This window comes from Panthera pardus, unplaced genomic scaffold (genome assembly GCF_024362965.1).
Source record: "Panthera pardus isolate Hobbes unplaced genomic scaffold, ASM2436296v1 HiC_scaffold_22, whole genome shotgun sequence".
Taxonomy (NCBI): domain Eukaryota; kingdom Metazoa; phylum Chordata; class Mammalia; order Carnivora; family Felidae; genus Panthera; species Panthera pardus.
Window position 1 is genome coordinate 50,307,895 of NW_026526788.1, and position 24,469 is coordinate 50,332,363.

The window sequence follows — 24,469 nt, forward strand, 5'->3', positions numbered from 1 at the left end:
GATTATTAGTTACATTAAATAATACTCCAATGCCTATGTAGGTCTCTGGCCAATATGCCTACAGTAAGCAAAGTGTTAGCCATTATTATTTTCTTATTGCATTTGGGGATTCTCATAAAGTAGGTTTATTAACCTACTTTTCTTGGTCTTTTATCTTTTTCCTTTCTACTTCTAAGGATATTAGGGTGAGAAAAATTGGCCTGCTTCTCCTGAAGAAATTTTATATTAGACAACTGTCCTCTTGAGGGAACCCCTCAGCTGTGGGTACACCTCCTTACCCTTTTCTCTGGTATCTCAGGTCTATCTTGTTTTCCTGTTTTCCATTACTCCTCTCCTCAAGTCAAATGACCATTTCATCTCTGTTTCTATGGAGAGCTTGAACCACCTAGATTCTGCTTCACTATCATCTGAGCATCATCCCTATGTTCAACTGGACGACGTTCTTAGCATGAATCATTCTCTTTGTCCATGAAGCTGGCTGTTGTGTGACCTTTGCTTTAGAATAAAGGTGTTGGGAAATTTTTGTAACTTTGCCCGTCTGTGCGGTGTTATAAACGAAATTCATATTTACTGAATTTATGGAGGCTACTGCTAGATTCTTACCCCTTCACACTTCGATACTCTTTCTTGCCTATGTCTTTCAGCTTTGTTTGAAATCATTCTTGTGTTTGCTCATTCTCCTGACTCCTTTCAGTCATCTTTCAGTTGCCCTTAGATGCCAAGCTATTTCTGGGCTCTACTTCTGCTCTTATCTGTTTACTTGATCAATTTTTATTCACCTTGTATATCTCAACTTAGGTGTCAACACTTACTGGGATCTCTTACGTTTATCATTTGATGTGTTCAGTGTATACTGTGCTTCTGTGGGACGGGTTTATTAAAATTACTTGTCATGGCTGCTTCCTCCACAGGTATTTTGTTCAATGATAACTCAAGAACCTACCACAGTGGCTGGCAGAGAACAGACTCTGAGTAGACACTTGCATGAATGAATGAATGAATGAATGAATGTATGTGTGATTCGCACACCTTCTTCCCATTACTATGCATGGTGTAACATAGCCTGACTAGTTTCTTTACCAAAACTCACCATCCTATGCCCATGATAAAATATGCCAGAGGGTTCATCTTCTCTATTCCAGAACTTTATATTTTTATTTCTTGGTCTAAACTCAAATAAGCTTGTTTTCTAAATTCCCAGAGATTCAAAATATATCTTTACTCAATCCCCAGTATGTAGCTTCTACTTCATCCTTAGTTGGCCCAGCAGGATCATATGGTCTCCATCCATCAGAGTGTGTCTGACAATCTAACTGGGAAGCTGCTCTCAACACCTGTGAAGCAAGTGCTTGTAGTCAATGTCCTCTTGACAACGTTCTACAAAAAGGCTCTTCCTCTCACTGCAGTCCACAGCATTGTTTTTCTTCTTGTTATTACACTTTGTCCTTATGATCTTTGCTGAAAACAGGAGAGGTACATATAAGCCTTGTTCAGATTGGCTTCTGCTACTTTTGTCCTACTTGTGTTTAGCAGGCCCGTTGAGACTTTAGACTAGCACCATCCACCACATCCCCTGTCATCTTGGGCAGGCTTCCACCCGGCTGCAGTTCTTCCAGTTGTCACTCTTCCTTCTCTGTTAACCATCCTTCCGTGCGTTTTTTAATGCATCTTTTATGGCTGTGAAGCCCAACATGGGGCTTGAACTCATGACCCTGAGATCAAGATCTGAGCTGATGTGAAGAATGAGATGCTTAACTAACTGAGCCACCCAGGTGCCCCGCCCCCCACCCCCACCTTCTTCTGCACATTTTTAAATATTCCTATAGACTGTGGAAGAAACACTTTGATCCTTAAGGTCACCTGTGAAATGATCCTTAAGGCCACCATCAGGACAAAAATTGGGGAAAACCATGGTGGCAGGGTCCAAATCCTGCACTCCAGGTCAATCTCCAGTTGGGGTTTACCATCTTTTCTCTGAATATATAAATATGTGTTTTTGTATAAAATTTTATTCCCCCCAAAATGCTCCATGTGAATTGCCTATACAAGAAACATAGGAGGTAAAATTCAAATTTCCTACGGAACCTTGGGCATTTATGTGCATGGATAGGGAGGTGATGGGGCCTGACACCAGAGTCCTACATTCATCTCAGTATGATCTGGAATGACTATTAGCAGGGACCAGAAGTCTGGGTGGCCAGTCACTCGGGCCAGTGGCTGATGCATCATTATGATCAGAGGGGAAGATGGAAGGAAGGTGAAAGAGAGACTGAGGGACGTAGACTAAGTTGAGAATAAAGTAGGGATATGTAGCAAAGAAGAGTGAGAGCACAGTTGTGGGTTGCAGGTTACAGTTTTAAGATGTTTAATCAGTACTGAATTCCTTTAATTACATTTACTTCCTAGACTATGTTTTGGACAGCAGTGCTATGCAGAGACTGGATCACATAACATATCAGGGTGTTTTGCCTTGGGGTTGGTTTTCAAAAAAAAATTTCTTTTAGCATTTCATTTCTTGCCTGTGATTTTTTTCTTAGTCATAATTCTCAGCTACGTGTCCAATTAACAAAACCAACACAGATCTACACCAAGGGCATTTTCACCATGTCTGCCTGACTTGGACACAGGATGCAAGGGAGTAGGCCTTAGACTAGAGCCATCGTGGTTCTTGGAATACAAGGAAGTTGTAGGTTGGGAATGTGGGAAGTTGAAGATAGTCAAAGACAGGATTCTGTAGGCAGACTTGCACAGCATTGCATGAAACTGTAAATTGGAAAGGAATGTAGTTTCTAATTTGAAATCCACGGATGCTCAGTTTCGTAAGATTTCAAAATCCTTTACGGACACCAAATGGAGGCCAACAGCAGACCTTAGAATGGCTGCACAGTGTGACGGCTCTGCTGCCCAGTGTGACCAGTTTCCCTGAGGACTGGACTGTTTCCGGGGAACTGCAGAGAAACAGGTCTCCAACCCATTGGTATAAATTTTCTTCCACCAGAAGCAATATATTCTCAGGAAGAACCAAGGGGATGGCTTCAATATGCTGGAATGAGGCTGAGATATGCTTATGCCAAGGGAGAGCCCACACGCTTTCAGGGTTGTTCCCAGCCAGAGAGACAGTTATCCCCAGGGAGAAATGCCACACTTCTCAGAACAAGGGCATGGCAGGCAGGCAGGCAGGCAGTGACTGGGACTGACAACACTGACCTTTGACCTGGTATTGGTAGACAGGGCAGAATTGCTAAAACTAAGTGCTCAGAGTGCAAGAACTCCAAGAGCGAATTCTTCATCAGGGCTGTAAAATGATGCTCAGAGTACCAAAACCAAAAAAATGGTGGAGCAAAGAGAACACATTTGAGTCCAAAATCGCTAGGCAGTCTTGTAATTTGTGGTAACCTCAAGGGATTTCCAGAATTCACTCTGTAAGTGAAGCTAATTAGGGCCCAGGGATGGAGAAAGGAGTTCATGTCCGGTTTTTCAAAATGAGGCAGAATATTGGAACTTTGCTCAGTGATGCCAAGAGGACTCAGGCAGTCAGGATGCTGTAGGAAATCAGGTCTCTCGAAGACAGACCTTCCCCCTCAAGTAAGGTCTAGCTAAGTGCAGTAAGAAAGCTCCTTCATCTCAATTTGGGGACTCCTGGAAGGTTGGTGGCTGAATTTTAGGACTTGCATCCAATGAAACTGGGTTGCTGTAATCATTGCCTTGTATTTTCTCTACTTGCATGGAGGAACACTCTAAATAACTGGGCCCAGGCTCTTCACAATTTTAACAGTTGGAACGATCTCTGCCTTCATTTAGAGCAGTAATAAAACAACTAGTAGACCTCGGTTCCCAAGAGGTAGATAAATTAGGAAGTACATAATATTTCTCACCCTTCCAGGGTCACAGACCTTTGAGAGGAGAAAACTGTAACCTTCAACTACCATTTTACCTGCAGGAAATTCTCCATTCTCTGAACACAGAGATTGCAAGAAGGGACCTAATGGGATATCAGAACTATGTTTCTCATGCGTTTCCATAGGCTCACTCCTAAGAGGGGTGGTAGAGGGTCAGGGAAGACAGAGCGATTGTGTCTTCCTGCTATTCCCCCTGATAAACCCCTAGCCCTCCAACGGCAGCAAAAACCATGAAGGCCTGGCAAGGATCAAAACACGGAGTGGGAAAACGTTTGTGGGAAGTCGGGGAGAGAGAAACAATACAGGCAAAGATAGTCTGGATAATTTCTAGGGTTGGACAAATTAGAATACATAGGCATCAAGTTAGGGTAGATATAAAAAGGAATTTGATAATGTTTCTTCAGGTTATGAATTGAATCTGTTAATGTTCTTTGAAAATAACCATCAAGACATTTAAATTACTTCTTGTTCCTGGCTTATGCCTTGAATGCAACCTGGCTCACAACTTGAGCCCCCACATAAGATCTAAAATCTTTGGTGCTTTATTAATTGACTTAGTTCAGGCTGCTATAATAGAACACTGCAGACTGGGAGGCATATAAACCACACACATTTATTTCTCACAGTCTGGAGGCTGGGAAGTTCAAGATCAAGGAGCTGGCAGATTCAGCATCTAGTGAAAACCCACTTCCTGGCTCACAGAGGGCTGTCTTCTCACTGTGCTCTCACATGATGGAAACAGACACAAGAGCTCTCTGGGGTCTCTTATCAGGACACTAATCTCATTTAGGAGGGCTCGGTTCTCATGACCTAACCACCTCCCAAAGGCCCCACCTCCTAATACATCACATCAGGGATTAGGAGTTCAGCATATGAATTTTGAAGGGGCATGAGCATTCAGTCTACAGTAGTCACAGAAAATATAGAAAAGTAGTATGCGTTTTTGTTTTTGGTAAAATATAGAGCAGTTAAGATCTCATCAGGTGATTAATCTGAGATTAAGAGTTTCTGCCAATATTTACAAGGAGGAAGGAAAATTCAATCTTTGACTAAGCGTTTCTTAGCGATATTATTTCGTGTGTGTGTACATGATTACTGTGTTAAGTACATGTGGTAACTTTTAAAAATATATACTAGGCTTTTATGAATGATCACTCTTTTTCAGTGTAGATACGTTCCTAGTGGAGTCCTATAATACTCTTTCTAAATTGCTTTTCTCCTTTCCCTAAGCTTGCCTTGCCATTTTCTCTTTCCCGTTTCATTTTCCAATATATTCTTCCTTTACTCACTTTGCCTTTCTTCATCTCAGCCCTTCTCTCACCTTTTTCTGCTCTTTCATTTTCCAGTCCCATATATCAAATGAACCCCAAAGGACAGCAAGTTAATTTTTTTGAGGAGTTCCAAGAAGCAAACAGCCCGAATCTGTCAGGGTCAGTCAGGGAAGCCAGCCCTATGAATTATGGAATAAGGGAGTTTCTACAAGAATTCTACTTTACATGGCCGTGGAAAGAGTTGGATGACCAGAGACCAGTCACCTGTTGAAGCACCGGTGAAGGGAGACAAGCCAGAGCCAGCAGGGAAATCCGTGAAGCTGGGTTTGTCTAGCTGCTGGGGGGACCACAGAGTAAGACTGGTGGCAGTCTCTTGAGGACCGATGCTGGGTTCGCGGTTGGTTACCAGGGCCGCCAGGGAAGAAGAAGAGCAGCACTCACAAGAGGGAAGGCCAAGTTCAAGCTGGGGCCCAGCAGCATCCTGCCTCTGCCTCTCACCGAGGGGTGAATGAGAACCAGCTTGAACCCGCCAGTACCTCTGCATCTGTCTCTCACTCCCCGGAGCCACGATGACCTTCAGAAGTAATAGTGTTGCTTCATGTCTCCCCCGGCCAACTTTAATCTGCAACTGTGCAGGACAGGGAAGGTAGTCCAGCTTACGATACAAAACCACCACAGAAACTAAGCATGTTTGTATCAGACATTTGAGAATAGGATAAGAGAATTTGTAAATGCCATCTTCACACAATTGCCTTTCTCCATTGGGGTCAAAGTCCCCCATAGCAATAGAGACTTCATGGGATCATCTGTTAGATTCATTTTGGTCTTCTGAAATCACTTGGCCATGATAATGTGTTAGGCAAAATAGACAAAAGAGACCTAGTAGCCGCCTTAGCGCTAATCATCTTGGGAAGTCAGACATAAGCAGACGGTGTTAACATAGTGCAGTAGGAGCTAGAATAAAGTCAAGCCAAGGGTGCTATGGGAGCACAGAGAAGAGGCCCCTGATGTGACCGGGGTGGGAAAACCATGGGGTCCTCATGAAGCAGGTGAGGCCTGAACTGAGTCTTAAAGAATGAGTAAGAGTTTATCAGAAAAAGGGTACCATGGACAAATGCATAAATGGTTTGGGGTTCCTGGAAGTTAAAAGTGTGTCCATGGCAATGAGAAGAGTATAGCAAGGTAAGCAAGGCTGCCCCTAGAGCAAGTGGGTTGTCAGGCAAACATTCTGCAGGACCCATGTTTATATAAGTAATGTGATTAAAACTATGTTACAAATATATAGATCTATGTAAGGTATAGTGATTTAAGGATAATGTTGAATGACAAATTTACCATTCAGAAAGTTATGGCAAAACACCACATCTTCTCCCATGTCCTCTCACGACCTTTTCAGGCCACAATCATGGTATTACTAGAATGTGATATTTGTATACGGATTGGACATCTGTATACCACACAGTGCCACAAATAGGAAATACAGGTGAGGGGCCAGGTGGGATGAGAAAAGAATTCCCATTCCTGTAAGTAATGCCTATCCCTTGACCAGCTCAAGACTGACCAAGGACAAGACAATGACACCACATACATGAAGATAAGAGAGGACATCGATCAGAAGGGGCCATTTGTGTTGCCATCCTAAAAGCCCTGAGACATAAGCAGTCACCTGCAGAGAACTACCTGACTAGTGGCGTGGAGCCTATAGGAGGGGGTGCAGTGTGGCAGCCATGAGGGCCACACAGGGTAAAGGACACCTGCCACCACTCCCACTACCCAAGGGTAGCACCAATCAGAACACTGATGGGGGAGCACCAACACAGGGGTCTACACATGTAGCTCAAGCTCAAAGGTCATCACTGGAGCTGTCAAGAGACCATAGCCCTGAACTCATCCTTCTAGTGGCCCATTTTCATGCCATCATGCTAAGAAGTACTGTGCCATTCACGAGAGTGATCCTGGAATCAGGACCAGCCACAGGTCCAAGACAACAACCTCATAGGTTGCAGAATACCTTGAAGGGAATAAATGAGGACTGGGCCCTCATGGGTCCCAATGTCACCTCCAAGTGCCTTATCCAGATGGTATTTCCACCCCATCTAGTGTCAGGATTTCCAGGAGGGGGATTTAGAAAATTTCAAGCAAGGTGCCATGAAGTGCATAGGCCTCCTGAAGCCTAAACCTAGGTCAGGGCTAACACCTGCGCAGGTCTCAGGGCAGTGCTGGAGGTAGCTGAGCGCCAACACTTAAAATTTAACTTCCTGAGCAGGGTATTCTATCTCTAAGTTTGTGTTTCCAACATGTGTTCATTTTCCGGGCAGGGACTGTTACCAGGCAAAATTTTGTTTATTTATTTAGAGACAGAGAGTCACTGCATGCAAGTGGGGGAGAGGCAGAGAGAGAGAATGAATCCCAAGCAGGCTCCACTTTGAAAGTGGAGAGCCTTGATGCAGGGACTGAACTCACACACAAAACGTTGACATCATGACCCAAGCCAAAGTTGGACGCTCAACTGACTGAGCTACCCAGGCACCCCAGGTAAATTTCTTTTAATTGTGGTAAAATAAATGGAAAACACTGGACTTCTGGTGGCTTTTAGTGCATTAGTATGAATTTGCAGTGTTTTATCAAGAAATAGACTACTCATCCTTTTCAATCTTAAAAAATAACTCATGAAATCTTTAAGCTATTACGAACTATATTCCTTAATTATTATTCCACAGATCACACTTTGGGAAAAGCTACAAAAGACATTGCAAAAGTTCCATGCAGGACAGATTTTCCGTTTATAAAAATCACTTATGGTAGCAGGAAAGCAGATGGTTAGGGGAGAGAAGGGGAAGGATCAAGAGTATAGGTTAGGCAGATACTGCAAAAATTAGTCAAGGGATGACGAAGTCTGAATGAAGCCAGTATTCGCGGTACAGGGCAGTCACAAAATAAACATGTTTCTTAGGTAAGTTAAACTCTATGCACCTGGTTAAAAAGAACTAAATCAGGAAAAGAGCCACTTAACCATTTCGAGCTATTGAGCATGACCCTGTACTCAAGAGCAAATGCCAGACTGTGGATTAGACGCTCTCCTTGGAGTCTTCGTTATCAAGTACATTCTTTTCATGACCAACTAGCCCCTCTGAGGAGGATTCTCATATTTAAGGATACGTATTTTCCGAAAGATACTGCCTTTAAACAAAAGTCAATCACTTCATCTGGGACTCCATCTGTTCCATTGCTGCAGGGAAAACTGGTTGTGTTGGACTGAGAGACAGTATGTCAGGCTCTGACGTGACAACGTCCTTAAGGTAATCTCAAGGGTAATTTTGACCATAGGTGATTGTTCTCCTTTGAAGAGGACTTCAGAATATGTAGGTTGCAACCATATCCACAGATAACACTGGAAAGCACAGATCAATCCTTTCTAAATTTAGTCATGTGAGTCTGTGTTCCAACCACACATAAGCAAATTTGCATCCTTGTGGTGGACTGAGTGTCTGTCTGGGTAATCTCTAGACAAAGACAGAAAGCTGAAGCTGAAGGGGCTGGAATTAAACGGTCTTCTGGGAAAAACTAAACTGAGTTTTTGATAATGAAGCTCAAGTTCAGGGAGGGAAACTGACCAAACTTGGCCCAATATGGCAGAATTGAGATATAAATCCACATCATCTTATCTTTTTAAAAATTTTTAACTCTACTGAGGCTGCCTGGGTGTCTCAGTTGGTCAAGTGTCCTGACTCTTGATTTTGGCTCAAGTCATGATCTCAGGGTTCATGAGTTCAAGCCCCACATTGGGCTCTGCAGAGACAGTGGAGAGTCTGCTTGGGATTCTCTCTCTTTGCCCCTCCCCTGCTCTTTCTTTCTCTTTGAAGAATAAATAACTTATAACTCTACTGACTATAAATCTCTTAGCATACCCTAGTAAAAAGGTTTTTATGAAAAAACAAATGTTATTTTCTCTTCATTTCAAAAGGAATGCAAACTTTAGTGGTATGAAATCATATGGTACAAAAGTTTATCACCCTCATAAGCATGCCCTGCATTTCGAAATACCTCATGTCTTAGAATAGAAAAACTCAATATAAACAGAAAACATCTGAATTTTGTGAAGTTTTTAAGTGAGTTTACTTTTCTGAATATTTATCAGAAGTATTCATTCTACCTCTAAAGCAAAAAAGAATATCTCAACTCCAGAAACATACACACGCCACTTTACCACACCATACCAGGAGCCAAGTCCTCAGTACAGCAGTGCCTTTTTAGCCAACAATATATCTGGATACTGAATTGTAGCCAAACGTATTCGGTTTTCATTTGGCCGGCTGGACTCCTGAGCCGTTTTGAGCACTCGCTGATACAATCCAGAGCAGCCCTCAACCTTCTATGACAGGAGCTCTTAATTAAGCCTAAGAAGAAATGGAATGAAGGATAGGTGGGCTGGGGGTTGGAGAGAAGAACAGCCAGGTCCCTCACTGATGGGGACTCGGTCAGCCAGGCAGACACGCAGATCCCACACCCCTTCTATAGACAGGTGTCCATTCTAGAAATCTGAGGAATGGCAGAGCAGCAGCTGCTGTGATCGGCTTGGGAAAGACACAGTGTCAGAGTGCTGTGATGCTGGACGTGACCGATAGAGAATAGGACCAAGGGGACTATGACAAAAGAGCCAAAGGGGCAGAAGCTGAATGCTGCCGTTTCAAAGCTGGTGATGATGCTGTGGCAGCACCAGTCGTGCCAAGCATGTTGGCTGTAGCAATGCAGAGGCCCCTAAAGGTGATCTGCAGAGGAACAAGGTTCCAGGGCCAATATCGAGCAAGAACGTTCAAAGAATAAAAGCGAGCAACCCAATTTCCTCTTGCCTAGAAGCTTTAGAGTGCAATAAAAATGTGCTGGAGAAAAGGAAGCTATAGAACAGAGAATAATCCCATCTATGTTTAAAAAACGTACATGTTTATGTGTTCGCACGTATACATACAAGTGTGTGTGTGCATACGCACATAAACACAGATAGGTCTGAATAACTGTACCGAAATGCATGGAAGCATACCACACTGACCCAACTGTTTACTACACTAATCTCTTATCAACTAAGACCAGTGGAGGAGGGCACTCTTTCTTCATTACACACATTAAGGTTTAAATTGATGGCAGTAATGACAGATTTTACTTTTAGTGTTCGCTCATACTTCTTTTAAAAAATGTATATATTCGCAGCTGCGCTTAATTGTGGGAACTTGAGAAAAAATTCTCCACATTTGTTGTCTTCATTTTCCAACTCCGTAAAATGGGCATGCCTCTCCGAGCAGAGAGATGAAGCTTGAACAAGTTGATGCTTTCTAAGAGTGTTCTGTAGGTGAGAAAGCAAGAGGATATAAAGAGGAAATTGACCTTTTTCTTTTTTGAGAAAGGAAACCAAGAAGATACCTAAAATACTCCCGTAGGATTGCCATTCCAGAGATGGAGGAAAGCTTTATCTTTGCCTACTTGCCTTCAATCCATGGTTTTATCTGGGCGACAGTCTGGGTGGATTTGGCCACACCTCAAAAACTTTCTTCATGTTTTCACTGTAGGTTGCCTGCTCTGTCTCTACTCTGAACTGAGGAGAGCTTATTAACATGGTTAGCTGAGAGGTGGCCAAGTAGCTTCATTTAGCCCTTGACTTGCTTTCTCTGTTCTGTTGTTCCAGCTGACAGCCCAGAGAAGCAAGAGAAATGAGAACATACTAATTAAAAAAGATAAAACTGGGCTTTTACTTGTTCTCACTTAGAAGCTTTCTCACCATGTAACACTAAATATGCAACAGGAAAAAAACTGATCTAACGGTCACATGCCAATCATGGCAACAAATACCAAAGTTTTACAAATGAGGCTTTGTGTTTTATTCCGAACATGCTCACTTACCTTTCCTAACTAGAATCCTTAAACCTCAGCCCCTGGGGTTTACCCACAGAGCATCAGCTTTCAAATTTCATGATCATGGTAATAATCTGGAGTGCCTCCTTAAAAGGTAGATTCCTGAATCTCACTCATAATTAGTCTGATATAGCTTAGGTCTGGGGTATGTCCCAGGAAACTGCATTTTAACCTGCATCCCAGGTGATTCTAATGCAGGTAACCTAAAAATTGGGGTTCTACTGCAGTGGCTTCAGGAATCTAGGATACAAATCACAATCCTCATTTTACAAAGATAACAGCCTTAGATATATCAAGCATTCATGGGTTAACAAATTACATTAAATATACATTGAAGGCCTACATGTTTCAAGTGCTAGGTGGTAAGGATACTGGAATAAGACAGCCTCCACCCTGGAGGAGTTCATGGCTATCTTTTAGGAACCGAATTTTTGCTGCACACCCCCCATGCACTATGTGACCGAGTGATACACTGTTATGACCATTACTTTTAGAATCATAGGACAGTGTAAGACAAAGTCTTTGCAACGGTGTCATGTTTGGGGCAGAAATAAATGACAGTGGAGAAACTATGAAGTCTGTAGACACCTTACGACGCAATCTGTTTTATTTGGTGGGAAACAGGAAGTTGATAAGGGGTGTTTATACAACAGCAAAGTACCCTTTCTATTTGGCAGAATCTCAATATGTAAGCCTTCACAGGAGGTTTAACCCTTTGGACGGTCATGTTGAGCACTCTGAACCTGAGGACTTGGAGCAAAGACAGAGGGTGTGTCACAATATTCATTACAGAGACTGCAGACAATGTGCAGCAGCAGGGGTGAGGATTAAGACAGCAGTGGTGAGTGGACAGTGTTGGAAGTTTCTTTGGCAGCATCAGAAGCAGACTGTTTCAGGGAGTGAGATGACCTCCTTCAGCTCCAGCCCACTCTCCGTGACCAGTTCCTTCAACTTTCTGATGGACTACTTTCCAATAAACTTATTTTCTACTTCAGTTGGCCAGGTCAGTTTTTGTTCCTTACAACCCAGAACCCTGACACCGAAACTAGTACCAAACATCCTCAGAGAAATAGCAGAGGAAAGGCCTGAGACAGGATATGTGGACTATGTGAGCTGAAAGTCAGGGAAAATACCATCAAGAATGGGAATCTGAAAGACCCCAGAATGCAATGCCCAGTGAGGTTAAGTCTTTCTGGGATCAAGTTGCCACTTCTATAGAAAAGTGAAAGGAATATAAAAGTCGAGGACTACAGAGTTTGTGGTTAGCCTATCACTTTACTGGAAAGCTCACCAAAAACAAGAACACAAACTCAAAAACAAAAACAGTTCCCCAAATTCTCAAAGACACTCAAAGAAACCAGAGACTGCTTATGACTCAACTGAAAGAATGTTTTATCTGTTGATGCAGGGTGCCTCAGAAGATTGTCATCTGTTGAATTCACTGCCATTGTTCTGGGACTGTTAGTAGTCCTGGGAATACACAGGAGGTTTGGGAAAACTTGGAGTACTCCGATTCTTCACCTGTCACTGAACATCCTCTGCCAGCCTATCATTAGGTTGTCCCTTCTTGCTTCAAGACACTGTCTTCCCTCACCTAAGGGAGTTACCTTAAGGGAGCTAGTTTTTCTCATGTTTCACGCTTTTTCCTTCTTTGTTTCCAAAGTCAGACAAGAAAAGGGAGACAAGGCTTACGTGCAAAATCTGTAGTATTCTGCTAATTTATATCCAATAGAATCCATTTCCACATGTATTCTAAAAATTCTAAGAAAGATTGGTCAAGTGTGGATCACCCTAAATTTATTAATGTGAGTACCAGAAAATTCTACATTAAGCATGCTAGTTAAACAGCTGAGAGTAGTTCTATATCTTTACTCAGCTGGCTGATGAAATCCTAAATAACATGGTGCCCATATATCATTAATGTGAAATGTCAGTAGTTCTTTCAACTAAGGTAGAGGAAGGAATCCAACGATCAAAAATAGACGTTATGGAGTACTGTTGACTTGTATATTATGAACAACCATATTCATTCCCCAATTTGCTTCCCCAAAGGCCCAGAAAATAGCCACTGTAGCAATGCCCCGAGAAGTACAATGCCAAGAGAGCTATCAGCCTGGAACTGTCCTCTGGAAGATGAAAGGAACTTCGTTGCGTGTTGCTAAGGATGAAATTAGCACCTTGATTTCAGAGTGGAGAAAAGAATTCTGAGGTGACAAAAAAAAAAACAAGTAAAATGGGATAATCACAACAGACATGGCCACACATGTGCCAGATGGCATCTATCTGCCATCATGATCAGAATACTCTAACCCCACAGGGATCTTAATTTTTATTTGGACTTTGGATACCTAGGTCTAAAATAGCTGTGGGCCCCACTAAGGTCCTACTCAATTTGTATTGACAAGAGCAGAAACCCAACAAACTTCAGATCAGTGAACACAGATCTGACTGGGGGATCCATGAGAGTCATAGTCCTTTTCCCATTTTTCTAACCTGAGTCGGTTCAGAGACCCAGAGCTCTTTCAAAGTGAAGATGATATTAAGGAAACACCTTGAGAAGTGGAGAATTTTTCCTTCCATTTAGAAAGAAAAATGGACAAGCTTTGGTACCTTGGGAGACACAGAGGTTGAAAGATGTGAGATTTGGGGGTTTTATTTTTATATTTATTATTTCCCTGGAAAATATTTTTGTTGTTCCTTTGTATATTGTTATACAAATGTTCTGGCATTAACATTTTTAACTTTTCCAATTTTTAAAAGAGCATTTAAAAGGGGCTTTTTCTATTTAACTTCACAAAACTTGAAGACAAACACATGATACATTAGAATACCTAATGTAATAGCCATTCTTTCTTATCCACTTCATTATTTACCAGAAACAACCTTGTCTATGACTTAGTAATTTAGAGATTTCTTTTCCAATGTTGTGGTTACTCGTGTTTCCAAAGATTTTTTTTTCAATGCCAGTTGAGTCTGCATTACTATCAGGTTCTTACCTGTCTTCCCAGATGGAATGTTTTTCTTTTGCATTTGGAGAAAATGTTAATTAACGTATTAGGAATGTATTTGGTACATTTGGTTGCAAATGCAAACAGTCTAATCTTCTATTCATTAGAGCCTTTTTTGTCTGAATCATTCAAGTGAGTAACAGGTTGCACTGAGACATCACCAAAATGATTCAGTTATCCTAAAAGTACTCCTTTTGTTTTTCTGGGAAGAGTTATGTATTATGAATTACTCAAATTGCATTTGCATTTCATCACCATGGCAACTACTATGGCAACACTTGAAGGAATGGCCATGTTAATTACTTCACTGCATGAGAGATTTAGGCCAAATTTTTTGTGCTGAACTTAGCAGAGAATATTAAATGCATCCGTAAGAACTAAACATCAGCAGAAGTTTTGTATTCTGGGGCTTTACGTTGATGTTGGACGAACATCAGCGAAGGGGCAGAGGCACAGTGACATGGCTAGACCCAGTCTTCCCCTTGGGGGTTTTATTCCCTTGTCATTCATGTCATCCTTTCCCAGGGGAGGGCACAAGTGGACGGCAGGAAGTCATCTATCAAGTGCCAACGATGCATCAGGTGTTTTCTGTGATGTCACTTAATCTTCCAAGAGTGCTGAGGGGCTGAGAACCATGGTCTTTCCTCCTGACAGATGAGAAAACCAAAGCTCAGAAAAATAAGCTCATTTCATCATTTATCTAATAAGCACTATTGTTTTCTGAAGGTAACATGGACCCAACCTTACAAATAGAATTAGGGATGGGGCGCCTGGGTGGCGCAGTCGATTGGGCGTCCGACTTCAGCCAGGTCACGATCTCGCGGTCCGTGAGTTCGAGCCCCGCGTCAGGCTCTGGGCTGATGGCTCGGAGCCTGGAGCCTGTTTCCGATTCTGTGTCTCCCTCTCTCTCTGCCCCTCCCCCGTTCATGCTCTGTCTCTCTCTGTCCCAAAAATAAATAAAAAACGTTGAAAAAAAAAATTTTAAAAAAACAAATAGAATTAGGGAAGCTGAGATTTAAAACAAATCTGACTCACTCCAGATGCCATGCTCTTTATACTGTATGATATTGTCTCCAGGCAGCAGTGAGTTGCAGTGCATCTTCCCCAGTCTGAAGTCTTGCCTGACAAAAGCAGGGAAAATTACATATGAGAGAGAGAGGCAGAGAGAGAGAGAGAGGCAGAGAGAGAGAGAGAGAGACAGAGTGTGTGTGTGTGTGTGTGTGAGTGTGTGTGTGTGTGTGTGTGTGTGTGTGTGTGAGAGAGAGAGAGAGAGAGAGAGAGAGAGAGAGACAGAGACGGGGGGGGGGGTTATGGCTGGATGGGGAGAAGATCTTTCCATACCCATGGTTGGAAAGGGATGTAGAATGTACTCTACAAGGAAGCAGAACACAAGGTAGAATATCATTTACTGTAAGAAAGCCCCTCTTCCAAAGGAATATCCTTTTCTCCTTCCAGGAGGACCAAAGCCTTAAATGCAATGAGACCCAAATGTTAAACTGGCAACAAAATTGCAATTCAATGAGTAAATTTCATGTGTATAAAAGACTCAAAGAAGTTCCTTACCTTTCTCAAGAATCATGCTCATAAGGCAATTATCTTAGTTTTATCTAATTACTTTTAAGAGACAACAGTAAAGGAGAAACTTTGAAAATTAAGAAGTTACCCTTTGGTGGGAAATGTTAACTTAAGGGAAATCTTCCTTTATAAGAGTGCCTCCTTTCTGTACAAGGAAGAGAAGCCAGCTCACCATCTACAAACTCTCATCAATGAAGAAGGAAGCACCTTACATCCTTGTAACAGTCTTATCCTCATTCATGTGCTTTCCTGACAGCCTCCCATCATTGGCACCCACCTCCACTATCCTCTTTTGTCTTTATTCCTTGTAAAATGAGGCTATGTGTGTTATTAAATTGTTTTCTTTCTACATTAATCTTTTATTATGGGGGTATGGGGATGGTCTCAGCCAAGAACCAAGAAGGGTAGAGTGAAGATTCTTTTTCCTCCCCTTCAAAGGTTTAGACTGGGAACTCAGAATGAAAGGCGGAAGATCATTTGTATCCAGTTGTCCTGAAATGGTGCCCCAAGAAAAGAAGAAAGTGCTGCTACAATACTACTCTCCAACCCACCATATCTCATCACAAATACTGCATTAGGTGTAAGGATCCCCTGATGAGAAAAATCAAACACAGCCTCTGCAATCTTGGATCTGGCAAACCAGGGGTAGAGACTGGCAACCAAATGATAAGGTGACCCCACAAATATATGAAAATTGCAAGCCTGTATGAAAGAAATCTCACTTTGCTGTGAGAAGGAATATTGGCTGGGGGCATGTCATGGTCTCTGGTGTCAGGGAAGGCTGCCTCTAAAGTAGATTCTGGGATGCCTGGGTGGCTCAGTCAGTTAGGGGCCTGACTCTTGATTTCGGCTCAGATCACGATCTCATAGTTTGTGAGTTTGAACCCCCTATCAGGCTCCATACTGACAATGCAGAGGCTGCTTGAGATTCTCTATCTCCTCCCCTCTCTCTGCCCCACCTCTGCTCACGCTCTTTCTCTCAAAAATAAACAAACTTTAAAAATAAAGTAGAATCTTAGTGGAGTTCTACATCTGTCACCTTTTCTTTAACCTAGCTTCTTTGTATGTATTCTCAGTCTCTGTGACTCTACAATCTGTTTGCTAAAAAAGGAAAATACAGAAGTTATCTCTTTCTTTCTCCCTCATCCCCCAATCATGAGATTCTATTCCTCTACATCCAAAAATTTTCTTCTCTTTGCCAGCTGAGCAGCCCTTGCCCATGCCACCAACATCTTTATCTGAAATAGCTCAACAGCCTAATTAGTTTTTCTGCCTCAGCTTTTGTCCTTTTCTTGACTCTGCCAATTCCAACATTTTCTCCACAATGCAGCAAAAGTGATTTCTCAAAAATGCATATTTAACAGAGTCACCTTCTTATGTTAAATCTCTTAGGAACTTCTCATTGCCATTAGGATGGAATGCAAACATCTTAATATGGCTTGTAAGACCCTTTAGGATCTGCTCATTTCTGCAGCCTCTTCTCTTTCTGCTTGCTCTGTATCTTCTAGTTATCTTTCATTTCTCTCCATGCCTGGAATCAACCATGTACGTTCTCATTTTCTACCATCCCATTCACCTATCTGCAACCTCTTCCTCCTTCCTTCTCTTTGTGTCTTCTATACCTGGATATCTTCCACTAATTGTCCAGGTCTTAGCTCTCTGAGGTCTCTTTTCTCTGTGTAAACCTGAGGCCCCCAAAACTGGGGTTAGAAGTCACATAGCACCTATCACACTGGATCATAATTACCAGTTTTCTCTTGTCTGAATCTCTTACTAGATTGTAACATGATGGTAGGAGCTGCATCTTTTCTTACTGCATCTCCAGCAATGGAACAGTGCCGGGCTCATTTTAATGGCTCACTAAATATTTGCTGGAAGAAGAACAAAGGAAGGAAGGGACAAAGGAATGAAGAGAGGGACAAAGAACAGGAGAGAGGGGGAGAGGGAGGAAGCAATCCTCAGGGATGGCTCATTGTTCTTCCCGTATTTAAATGACTTTGAAATGGTATAGGAGACTTTGCTCATCAGCTTAAAGCAGCATGATACACTTAATTCCTACAGCAAGAGACATGTTCTATATTTGCACTAATACAGTAGTCACAAGCCACATGGGACTACTGAGAATTTGAAATGTGCTCAATGTAACTAAATAATTGAATGTTTAGTATGATTTTACTTTAAATTTAAACAGTCCATGTAGTTAGTCGCTACTATTATGGACAGCACAGGCTTGGAGGAGCCACCCGCAGCGACAACATCCTCTGGTCCCATGCCCAACCCCTCTCTCCCATTTCTGCTCTCCTGCTCCTCAATACTGTGTTCTTCACTACTATTTTCTGACTGGTTTTAGGAATTCCTCTAAAATTCCCCTTTGCCATGCTGGGCAGTTGAAGTCAAATGCAGCAGATAGAATGCCATTTACCACTTCATTTTCAACAGCCTTAAATGAAGGTCATTTTGATCTCATAAATACTGGCGAGTGATTTCTATTTACCTGATCAAGACCTGTGTTTTTCCAAAACATTTGATATATGGTAAGATAAGCATATGGCCTCTCAAACTATTATGTGTATTGCTCCAAATCAGTATTAAAAAAAAAAAAAAAAAACAAAGATTTAGTTTGAATATTATTCTGCATTCCTTTGGTACACAGAGGAAACATGATGGAGAAGAGCAAAGGGCAGGCAGGCAGAAAGGAAAGAGACAAGCATTAGAAAATGAATACATGGTCTTTGCCTCTTCACACAAAGCAGAGTGGTGATCATCCCACAATTATCATTAGAAAAACAGTGAGAACCAAAGGAAGAACATCAAAAGACCGGGCGTCAAAAGTCTTCTTACGCACCATACAGATTTGCTTGGACAAATTACATAACATATCTGAACCTCTTTATTTTTCTTGCCTAAATAGGGAAAATATAGCCACTCTACTTACTTGGTTAGGTTTTTGCGGGTTTCACATGAAACAGTGTATGCCAAAAGGACATGCAATGTAAGTTACTCTGTTATACAAGAGGACAGGCTTTAAAATCTTATCCCTTCCAATATTTACTAACCTACCTTCAGTCACTGAACTTTACCCCCCAAAAATAAAAGGAACATATATATATCTTAATGGCAGATATATATATATGTGTGTGTGTGTGTGTGTGTGTATATATATATATATATCTCCATCCTAATGGCATATATATATATATATATTTATTTATATCCTAATGGCATATATATTTATATCCTAATGGCACATATATATCTCCTAATGGCACACATAGATATACAGATATATAGATATATGTATCCTAATGGCATATATATGTATCCTAATGACATATATATATGCATATCCTAACGGCATATATATATGCATATCCTAATGGCGCATGTGTGTATATATATATGTGTGTGTGTGTGTGTGTATATATATATATATATACACACACACACACACACAAACACACACACATATCCTAATGGCATATATATATTCTTTTTCTTATCAATATGTATTGCTGGGAAATATCTACTTCCACACTTGTCCTGGAGTCTGGAAATAGTATAACCTCATACTAAGGGCCATATTACATCTTAGCTGGGTTGGGATGAAGGGAGTTGTCAGCACAGATGTGGAATTCAAAACAAGGTGAGTCCATCTTTTGCTCTCTCCTATCTCCTATTTCCCCTGTAAGTCCATCTGCAAAGAGAGTCCATCTTTGGCTCTCTCTTATCTCCTATTTCCCCTGTAAGTATCTACTTCAACATCCATATTGTACTAACTTCTCTCTTTGAGCAGGTGTCTCCTTACCCTGAAATGTCATAGTCCAGAATCTACTTGCTCCAGGGGTCTTTAGCTTTGAAAGATGCTATCCATTCAATAGTCTCAAGCTTCCAATACAAGGCTAGCAATATACTCAATGATTTGTAAAAGGGAAGGAAACACCCTCAAGATGTTTACCATCTGGAGGTGGAGCTCATATGCATAGACCTGACACAACGGGATAGCATAGAGCCTACTAGGCAAGAATGCGCTCTGCCCATATGCAATTTAAGACTCACAGACTTTCCAACAGCACCCCCAGAGAATTATAATTGGAGCCACCCATTTTCAATGTCATTCCTACTTTGAATAGAAAGAATACTGACATTTTGTAGGTGAAAATTCAGTTTGCAAATTTCATTTTCAGTACAGAAAAAGTCAGGAGAAAATTAGAGCCTACACACTAGTTATACATGAGGATTCTTTTAGGTTAGATAAGATTATGTGACTGCTATATCCAACATACATTTCTAAATTGATTTTACTCAAGTTTAATTATACATGGTGTGGTGTATACTGTGTGGGAAGATTCCACTTCTTTTCTGATATATTTCCATTACAAGAATATAGTTTCATTAAATACATCTAGCATCTCTAAAACCTCTCTATATAAGCTATGACTCAAATGAAATATTACCAGTTTCCAGAGGTCTGTACTAAAACTACACCCATCTAACCAACTGTGACTCATTTATATGTACACAGTTGCTTCCTGTGTTCATTTACTCATTCATCCAACCACCGACCCATCAATCCATTGATCCATCATGGATGAAGTCTGACATGGAGAAATAACAGGTGCTTAGAATTGGACCTGGCTTTTAATTCTGTCTCTAATATTTAATAATTAGGTGTCTGGGTCTCAGTTCCTCACTGTAAATGAAATTAATACGTATAATACCTAGCCAATAAGTTACCGTAGCAATACACAATACAATACTTGCCAAAGGGATAGTCTTGAAGTTTAATTTCTAATTATCTAATCTTGATTCAGATGATGACAAGTAAAGCAGTTATTAACCTTTTACTGAGGAATTCCTTCTACAAAATACTTACATGATCACATATCCTCTATTAGAAGAAGACAAACACAAACCATGGTAATTGTTAGGGTTCAGAGAGAGTATTTTGGTTTCCCACATACTGTATATTGGAGATAATTTCAGATTGGTCAGCACAATCTTGTTGGTTAGACATTCTGATTTCTACTGTGCCAACTCATATCTTCCTAAATAGAGTAGTTAAAAACTAAGTCTCTCTTTTTAAAAAAATAATTTCTGGGGCACCAGTGAGAAGCTAGCCTCGCTCTGGCCGAGCAGCCAGGAAGGTAGGCTATCTCAGTGCATGTCTTTTGGTTCATCTCATACTTTCAGAACCAACCCAGTCTTGTCCTTTAATAAGTAATAAAAAAAATGGGGGTTCAGCAGTAACCTCCAAAAGGAATCATCAGTGTTCGCTCTAGGCCCAGCTCTGTCCACCCTAAGAAAGCCAGAGGCAACAGATGCCATTTCTACATTTTTCTGTGTGCAGATAACCCAAGTAAATAGACATTTACTTAGTGTTACTACATGTTTAACTCAGTCTAACTATGTAATGGAGTTGGGAGAATTAAGCCTGGCATATGTAAGTGGCTTTGGTTAAACTCAGAAGTCATTTTTGAAAAAGAAAAAAGTGCCTAGCAGAACACCACATACATAGCAGTAATATAGCAAATAATTAGTTTCCTTTCCCAAACTTTGATTCAGCCCCTATTATGTGTCATGTACCATCCATCCTTGACCAAATAAAAGTAGGTCTCTGCTGTGGAGGGGCCTATATTCAGGGCTGGAGGAATTCACTGACATAAGTAACTTGAGTTTCCTAAGTGTAAAATGAAGCTACAACACTGTGGCCTCAAATAGAAGGGAGGAACTCCCTCAGCTGACAAGGGGGACAGGGAGGTTCCTGGACAGAGTGGATTGTTCTCAGGAATGGGAATGACCAGGTGTTCACAAGACTAACTCCATGTCTGTCTTGTGCTTGACCTTGCTGTACTGGCTGGATCTTGGGATCACTCCCTGCCCGTAAGGCAGCGATTGGTAGAAAAATTACACACATCCTGGTTTTGCTACTCTTGAAGCCATTCCTGCTCATTCATTTTTTTTTTTTTCCATCAAATATTTACAGAGAAACTAGGAATGTGCTAGGCACTCTAAACAACATTAATAATGAAATAGATATTTATTGTATTCCCGGGAGCTTATAACAGATAATAACAATAAATAAGTTAATAATTGGAAACAATTTAACAAAAACTCAGGCTTTTGCGAATTACAATACAAGCTATGGAGGAAGAGGACGAGGGAGCCGAGAAACAGGTAAAGCTCCTCCAGGTGCTAGCAGTGGCCTTTCTAGGAGCTCGTGTTCACACTGGAAGCATGAACGTGGACAAGGAATGAGGTGAGAGAGGATTGGGGGCACAACTGGCAGGACAGCATTCCAGAGAGGAGGAGGAGCGTGTGCTAAGGCCCAGGGTTGGGAGCAAGTTTGGCAGGCTCCAGCTCTGGAAAGGAAGCCACAGTGAGGATGCCCGTGGCATTTATTAAGGAGAAGGCCGCACAAGATCCTCAGAGCTGACTTCCATCCACTCCAAGATGTTCTCTGTTTAAGTCAGGTGAGAGTAATGGCAGTTACTACAACATGAGCATGCCCTTTCTCTTCTCCCACTGCTCTCCCCCATTCACACAGACCACCTGGCTCCGCTGTTCCCTGAGCTCAGCAGGCAGGCGGTGCCTCAACGCCTTAGCATCTGATACTTAGCATCTGATACTTAGCATCTGATACTGATACTGCCCCAGTGCTTTTTGCCCAAATCGCCCCACAGCTCAATCCCTTGCTTCCTTCAAATGCTTGCCCTCTCACTGAGGCCATCTCCACCCACCCCTGTCTGAAATCTCACCTCTCCTGGTCCTGCACACACCAACTTTCTCTTTCTCAGTTGCCATTTAGCCTCTTCTGAGGAGCTAGAACATGACCTGATTGATTCTGTTTAGTCTCTCTTCTCTAGACTGTAAGCACCATGAAGACGGGGATTTTTGTCTGTTTTGTTCACCGCTATGTCTGTAACTTCCATAGAGCTGTAGCAGGCATCACAAGCTAGCATGGGATGCTAGCTAAAAGCGCTGGTGAATACGTGCCCACGAAATCACAAAAATTTCATCAACAAACTGAAGTCTTGCATTGATGAAGTTGTGTTCAATTTTGATTGTCCTTGCTGCGCATCATGTATTAGTTGTATTGTGACAAGGTTACACATCCATTGATTACATTTCAATTTGAAATTCAAACATTATTAAAATAAAAGGCTTTCTCTGAGATTCAATTCTATAATAATTGTATCTCTTGTCTTCTGGTATTGCTATATAAACTGTATATTGTAATGAATTATATATAGGAGGTATAATGGAGAAAGTGGTCTTAACAGCATGTTTCATTTTTCTGCTGTTTTATATTTAAAAACCAGAATGCAAGCAGGGAATTTGGAGGGGCGGGCGGGGGTTGTCTGTTTTCCCACTCGAAGAGTTAAAATGCAAAATAGAGCACCATTATAAGAAACAATACTAGCCAGATAGACTTGTCTCCTTGCTAAACTTATGGTGTCTAAACTTTTCATTTTTGGTACTTACTTGAACTGAATGTCTGCAGCCAGAAGCCTCTCATGCTGTGGGATAATGGAGGAAAGTATATACTAACACACCCCCGAATGGTATTATTAACTTCTTATCTTTGAAAATACAGGGAGTCATTTTTTTTCTCCTGTTCAACTCCAGACTCCTTTCTCCAGGATAATGCTGTACGTTTCGTCACTAGGACAAAAATCCTTGGAGGCTATATTATTTCTGGCTCTAGTCATGTCAAGTTGGAGCCAAGAAGTCCCCTTCCGGAATGTTAAGTGCGGGGGCGGGGGGGTGGTTAGGGTATCAATCCAGGCAAGTCAGCTAAGACACGGAACGTACGTAGGCGGGTTCTAGGGTCAAGGGAATGAAAAAGCAAGCAGGACCTGGAGAGCAAGGCAGACCAAGTGACCTTTGCCCTTGACCTCTGAGGCATTTGATTGTACGGGGGCCTGTAGACACAGGATTTTCTGGACCCAACCTCTGTTGCTGATATTCCCTTGACTTACACGAAGATTCCAGGCAAATAAAGTACAGGCTTAGTTTAGAAGGATGGAATACAGTGATAAGACTTGATGGGTCCAAAATCAGGGAAAAGTATCTTTCAGAACAGTACCATCTGTCCTTCTAGGAAGCTACAGGACTATATCACAATGGTAGACATTAACCTATAAAATTCTAATGCTAGTACCACATTACAACTTGATCAAAACCTCTGGCAAGGTGATGATTTTTGTGTGTGTGACAATGTGTAAACATTCTGGTAATTCTACCTTCATGTAAACTCCCTCCAAGTGATGCTCACCCCAGTATCTTATACCTGGTAGTCCCTTGATACATGCCCATCGATCACTGGATAAGGGAATGAATGATAACCAAAAGAACATCCTTTTCTAGCAAACATTAGTATTAAAGCAAGTAATGAAGCTGCGAGTTAGCATGTGACAACTTGGTTTCTCTAAAGGCTTTTGATACAAAGGTTCTCAAAGAGGTTAAACATTACATTTTTTAAATAAAAAAAAACAATTTAACAATGAAACAATTTTTTCTTAGTGCTCAATTATCAAATACATTTAAAAGACAATTTCTACGGGCACCTCGGTGGCTCAGTTAAGCATCTGCTCTTGAATTCAGCCCAAGTCATGGCTGGAGGGTTGTGGGATGGAGCCCCATGTTGGTCTGTGTGCTGAGTGTGGAGCCTGCTTAAAATTCTCTTTCTGCCCCTCCTCCCCACTTACACTATCTAAAATAAAATAAAATAATAAATGACAATTTCTGATCATGCATAAACAATATGGACTTTAATACACAGCAGAGAAATTTAACTGTGTACGAAGTTGTC